At 36.0% G+C, this 7,223-nt stretch overlaps 1 pseudogene; it reads left to right on the forward strand.

Moving 5' to 3' along the window:
* Positions 1–5,560: 5,560 nt before the first annotated feature.
* Positions 5,561–6,416, forward strand: LOC140175844 (alcohol dehydrogenase 1-like; annotated as a pseudogene).
* The last annotated feature ends 807 nt before the right edge of the window (positions 6,417–7,223 follow it).

Consider the following 7,223-nt stretch of genomic DNA (forward strand, 5'->3'; position numbering starts at 1 on the left):
ACTAGGAGGAGTTTCAATGACTTTCTTACTCAGCTGGCCCACTTGTGCCTCCAAATTTCTAATGGAGGATCTTGTTTCATTCATGAAACTGAAGGTGGCCTTTGACAGATCAGAGACTATATTGGCTAAATTAGAAGTGTTTTGTTCAGAATTCTCTGTCTGTTGCTGAGAATATGATGGATATGGCTTGCTATTGCTCAGCCTATTACGTCCACCATTGTTAAAGCCTTGTTGAGGCTTTTGTTGATCCTTCCAGGAGAAATTTGGATGATTTCTCCATGATGGATTATAGGTGTTTCCATATGGTTCACCCATATAATTAACCTCTGCCATGGCAGGGTTCTCAGGATCATAAGCTTCTTCAGAAGCTACCTCTCTAGTACTGTTGGATGCATGTTGCAATCCATTCAGATTTTGAGAGATTATGTTGACCTGTTGAGTCAATATTTTGTTCTGAGCCAATATGGCATTCAGAGCATCAATTTCAAGAACTCCTTTCTTCTGAGGTATCCCATTATTCACGGAATTCCTCTCAGAGGTATACATGAACTCGTTGTTTGCAACCATGTCAATGAGTTCTTGAGCCTCTTCAGGCGTTTTCTTCAGGTGAATAGATCCACCTGCAGAATGGTCCAATGACATTTTCGAAAATTCAGAGAGACCATAATAGAATATATCTAATAGGGTCCATTCTGAAAACATGTCAGATGGACATCTTTTGGTCAACTGCTTGTATCTTTCCCAACCTTCATAGAGGGATTCACCATCTTTTTGTTTGAAGGTTTGAACATCCACTCTCAGCTTACTCAGCTTTTGAGGAGGAAAGAATTTATCTAAGAAGGCAGTGACCAGCTTATCCCAGGAGTCCAGGCTATCCTTAGGTTGTGAATCCAACCATATTCTAGCTCTGTCTCTTACAGCAAAAGGGAAAAGCATGAGTCTGTAGACTTCAGGATCAACTCCATTCGTCTTTACAGTCTCACAGATCTGCAAGAACTCAGTTAAAAACTGATAGGGATCTTCAGATGGAAGCCCATAAAACTTGCAGTTTTGTTGCATTAAAGCAACTAGTTGAGGCTTAAGCTCAAAGTTATTGGCTCCAATGGCAGGAATGGAGATGCTTCTTCCATCAAACTTGGACGTTGGCTTTGTGAAGTCACCAAGCATTCTCCTTGCATTATTATTATTATTTTCGGCTGCCATGTCCTTCTCTTGTTCGAAAATTTCTGAAAGGTTGTTTCTGGATTGTTGTAATTTAGCTTCTCTTAATTTTCTCTTCAGAGTCCTTTCAGGTTCTGGATCAACTTCAACAAGAGTGCCCTTTTCCCTGTTCTTGCTCATATGAAAGAGAAGAAGACAAGAAAAGAAAGAGGAATCCTCTATGTCACAGTTAGGGGTGGGCATGGTTTGGATTTTTTTAAATCCAAACCGGATCCATTTTAAAACCAGATTTATGGTTCATAAAACCAAACCAGAACTGGATTAAAAAGAGAAACCGGTTTTAAACCAGTTTGAAAAAACAAAAACCGGTTTTAAACCGGTTTTAGAATTTAAATCCGGTTTTTATTTATAAACCGGTTTTAAATCCGGTTTTTACTTATAAACCGGTTTTAAATCCAGTTTTACATATAAAACCGGTTTTTTTAATCCAAATCTAAAATCCAGTTTTTTTTTTTTTAAAAATCCAAATCTAAAATCCAGTTTTAAATCCGGTTTTTTTAAAATCCAAATCTAAAATTCGGTTTTTTTTATCCAAATCTAAAATCCGGTTTTTTTTTATAAAATCCACTTTTAAAACAAGTTTTTAGAAATTTAATTTTCAAACCATAATTTTTTTAAAAGTAAAAATTAATACTAAAGTCATTTTAAAGTGTATAGATTCATTACAACTAGAATTTAGTTCTTTATAAATCTAATGACAATAGCTAATCTATATAACATTTAATCATTCTCAAGACATCAAAAGAATACCACCAAAAAATCTCTCTAAAACAACAACCACAAAGTATCAAAAGATGCCAAGTTGCCAACAAAATCATCAAACAACCACAACCTTTGAGGAAAATATATCTGCAAATAACAAAATATACATTTGTCATTTTAAAACAAATCTTTGAATGAAAGTATTAAACCAAATGAGAATATTAAGCATACCTAGTCATCATCAAGATTATCAATTGATGCCGCCATAGAACAAGCACCATCATTAGAGGAAAATATATCTGCCAAGGGAATCAAATTAATTATCAAGTCTATATTCAACAACTTTTAATTGGTAACTAATACCTAAATTCTAAAATAGAAAGATAACAAAAACAAAAATAAAATAAAATGAGAAGAAATATGAAACAAATTTTATACCTTGATCAACTTGTTGAAGAACTTCACCATCATCATCTAAAGCAGAGAAAAGATCTTCCTTAAGCCAATCTCCTGTGCAGACTAAGGCTTCTACCATTCTAGGTGTTAAGGAACTGCGGTATGGATCGAGGACTCTTCCTCCAGTACTAAATGCAGACTCCGAAGCTACCGTAGAAACAGGTATAGCCAATACCTCACGAGCCATATTTCCAAGAATTGGAAATCGGGTTGAGTTGACCTTCCACCAGTTTAGTATATCGAACTTATGGGAGTATGGCTCGCATTCTTCTTGTAAATATCTATCAAGTTCAGATCTTGTATTTGTTCTGCGACCGGTTGCTTGCAGAAAAAAGCCCATGCCATGAAGATCGGTATTAATGTTGTTGGCTTGAACATCTTGCGTATCAGCTTCACTTGCTTCCTCAGAACTTTGGTATTGCTGATAAAGTAACTTTATGCACTTGGACAACTTTGACTTCAATTCGCCTCCTTTTTCTCCTCCAAAAAAGTAATCCAAGAAGTAATTGACATACTCAATCTTTTGCATTGGATTAAGTACGATAGCAATCAATAACAACATATTCACCGAATCAGGATTGCCCCAATACTTCTCATACTTAACCCTCATCCTTTCTGCCATTGACATAGTACTAAAATCAACAGAATCACAAGAATGACGAATAAATCGTCCAATTGCAAATACTTCCTTCATATACATATCACTGGTAACATATAAGGTACCAGAAACACGTATAGTGGCATCACTGAACACTCGCAAAAATGGTACAATGGACTCAGCATACTCCCAGTCTGAATCAGAAGGAACACCTCTCCCTTTTCCTCCATTCATCTCTCCTATATAGGTATTATCTTTCAAAGCAAGCAACTCAAATGCTTTGCGATGCTTCAAAGCTACCTCTAACATTTGATAGGTAGAGTTCCACCTAGTCTCAACATCCATGCAAGGCAAGCCTTTATATTGGATTTTTTCTAGTTCAACACACTTTTGAAACCTACTAGCTCTAGATGGAGAAGATCTAACATACTTTACTGCACTACGAATCCTCAAGACTGATTCATCAATCTCTTTCAACCCCTCTTTTACAATTAAGTTTATAATATGTGCACAACACCTCATATGAATAAATTCACCATTCAAAATAATGCTATTCCAAGAATTCAATCGCTGCTTCAGATATTTAATTGCAACATCGTTAGAGGAGGCATTATCAACTGTCACACTAAAGACCCGATTCAAACTCCAATTATTTAAACAAGATTCAATTGTTGCTCCTATAACCTCTCCTGAATGACTTGTCACTTGACAAAAATTAAGTATTTTTTTATGTAATTTCCAATCCAAATCAACAAAGTGTGCTGTCAAACTCATATAAGTAAAATTTTGAATTGAAGTCCAAGTGTCAGTGGTTAGACATACTCTACCACAATTTGCCGAAAGAAAATCTTGCAACTTCATCTTCTCTTCAGCATAAAGAGCTCCAATGTCACGTGCTAATGTAGTCCGTGAAGGAACTTTGAATCTTGCTTGTAGGGCATACACAAATTTTCGGAATTTGGGCTTTCAACGAAGCGAAATGGTAGCTCTTCCCCAATAAACATTTCCACAAGTGCCCTTCGAGCCTCCTCTTGGTCAAATTTGGAAGCACTGGGTGAATTTAAAACACCACGCTCATCTATAGTCGGTGTGGTTGTTGTTTTTCTTCTTTTGTTCGAATCATTATTAGGATTTTGCTTGCATCTTCTCAAATGACCACCCATTGAGCTGGTTCCATTCCCATATTGTATTAAGCTATCACAATATTTGCATTTAGCCTTCTTCTCGGTAGCATTCTCTACATCAAAATGATCCCAGACAGCTGACCGATTCTTACGAACACCTGACGGCGGAGAAGATGGTTGAATGCTAGCGGACATCCCTGTTGCTTCAATATTACTGTTTTCAGTCATCTTGCTCTGCATATAAAGCAAGGTGTACATAACTCAAAATTTGGTGCCAAACATGCTAAAATTAACACAAACTAATTCAAAGAAACAGCAGCCAATAAAACTTCAGCATGATTCATAAACTAATGCATGTTCATATATCTCGCAAAGAAAACACGGCCTAAAGATTATGAAAATTACTGTCCTGTACCTCAAAACAACCATAAATAGTTAAACTATGCATGTTCTTTGGTTTAAGAACAGAGGCATTTGGTGGGTGGTTGTGACAATTTTTTAGTATTTTTAAGCAGACCTTGGTAAACATAAGTCTTCCATGTGAGTATGCATATATATTATATACATATATGATTAGAGGTGAATTCTTACATGCTCCTACCATGTTTGTGTGTTACATGCAATTTCCATCTTTGCCATTAATTCTTGTAATCAAAGATCGGAATGGTTTATTATAAAATTAACACATGTAATTATGAAATTATGTTTAAATTAATTTACAATATCATCCTCCTTGCTTTCCAACTCCAAACCTCCATAAGTCCTGGCCCCATGACCATTCTCATCAGTCTCAAATTAAAAGAAAAGACAAATTCTTTGGAGCTATCAGATCATATCTATTTATTATTTTTTTATAAATTAAAAGAGAGAACAAAGTGGCCCCTCAAAGCTATTTGCCATTTCCCTTCCTTCCTAGTACGTAAATTTAGTATACTACCAAAGATAACATTCACTACAAATGATTACAAAATATAATGTCTTCTTTATTTCATGAGTAAATAGTTAAACAAATATGAAATTAGCTAAAGTTCCAACGTAGTATGTTGTGTCATAAGGTCAATGGAAAACACACACCAGAGCCACTTTGCTTGAGGGGCAGAATATGAGAAGGTGGTACTTCAATGCAAAACTAACAGCAAAACACTTCTTCAAATATGTGAACTTGAATATGAATGCTCAAGCAAGTTAGGAATCTTGATAGAACCGGAAACTACTTTCTTCAAGTGTGATTGCATGGACTCATGCCTACGCAGCAACCTCAGCTTCAACGAAAAAAAAAATGAAGAGATTTCTCAGTATGATTGAACATAGAATTTTCAGGTTGTAGAATAAGCCAAACAGTATCATGCTACAAATGGATGCAAGTTTTAAATACAGTGCTCAAAGATCAAAGTTACAATATAGCATTCAATTGTTCAAAAACTACAAATGAATAATGTCAAAACTCAAAAGGCTACAAGGGATTTCTCATAAAAAACTCACAATAATATTAATGTGCCCAAATTTCAAAGTCTATGCAGGAGGTGAAATTGTAAATTACCCAGAATGCAGGAACCTCTATTTATTATGTCAAATTTCTCAATTGCAAGAACTTAATAGTAATGAGTGCAGTTCTCTTCTAAAATTCAAGAACATGCATAATTTAACTATTTATGGTTGTTAGCTATATATATACCAATATGGACACCCTGCTACTTTACAAAGATGGTTAGTTTCACTTCTGTGCCTTTCAATCATCCAGCAATTCTGGCTGGCAGAACTCTGAAGGGTTCTGTTTTTGGAGGTCTAAAAACCATGTCAGAGCTCTCAATTGTAGCTGACAAATGCCAAAAGGAGGTACTTTAAACTTTAAAGACACTTAGGTCAATAGATACACTACATTATCGTTTCTGGAATATGCTTAATTCATTGATGAAAAAGTCTCACAATTATTTAATGTATTCGGACTATTTATTTACATTTTCACAGGAGTTTCCTCTTCAGGAGCTATTCACCCATGAGGTCCCATTGACAGATATAAGCAAAGCATTTAATCTCCTCAGAGCCAAATTGTGTCAAAGTTGTCATCAAGATATGATTTTCTGACAATTGATGGATGTAAAATTCAAATTATGCAGCTTCAGATAGTTTTATAGGAGAATATTCTGCTTTAAAAATCACAGAAGTTGCAGTCCAACAATTGTTCTGTGTGAATATGAATAAAGAATTGTTTGATGCATGTGTGTATAAGTTGGCAGTTATTTTACTTCACCATTGTAATGCAAAATCAAACAACTTTGTGATATGCAATGTAACTTTTTCTTCAAGTGCAAATGTTTTAATAAAAAGTAAGGTGTTCAGCTCCTACTTTTGAAATTTATTCAAACAGACAAATAATCAAGTTTCAGTGAGTAACTTTGCTTATGTAAGCTCCTAATTGCAGGAACAAGTGAACAATGCTATATGATAAACACAAAATTGAGTAACTGAATTCATTGTCAATTTGTCACTATACAACAAAAATAGACATACTCTTTGGGGTTTATTTAAAGATAAACAAAAATAGACATTACTTAATGGTAAACCTATCTAACCTTGAGGGTACCCAGAGAACGGAGAAGAACAGAGCTGGGTCACGGCGAGAAAAGGTGGATGGCGCCTTGAGGGTACCCAGAGAACGGAGAAGAACAGATCTGGGTCACGGCGAGAAAAGGTGGACGGCGCCTTGAGGGTACCCAGTGAACGAAGAACAGAGCTGGGTCACGGCGAGAAAAGGCGGACAGCGAAACCGCGGATGGCGGAACAGAGCAGTGGCGCGACGCGCTTGAGGTGGTGGTGGCAGCTACGAAACTGCAGTGCCAGTTGCCTGCTCCGGTGCGGCGGTGCCGGCTGCGGGCGAAGGAGAAAGGAATTCACGACGGTGCTCTGGATCTGGATTTTTTGAGAATCAAAAGTTAAGAATTAGGGTTTTGTGAGATTTGGATTTTAATCTGGATCTGGATCCGGATCTGGATTAAAACCGTTTAAATGGATTGGACTTAAAACCAAATTATAAAATAAATTTGGTTTGGTTTGGATTTTTTTTTGTTTAAAACTGGTTTTTTTTAAAGGTTTGGTTTGGATTTGGTTTAAAATCCAAATTT

This window comes from Arachis hypogaea, chromosome 10 (assembly GCF_003086295.3).
Source record: "Arachis hypogaea cultivar Tifrunner chromosome 10, arahy.Tifrunner.gnm2.J5K5, whole genome shotgun sequence".
NCBI classification, from domain to species: Eukaryota; Viridiplantae; Streptophyta; class Magnoliopsida; order Fabales; family Fabaceae; genus Arachis; species Arachis hypogaea.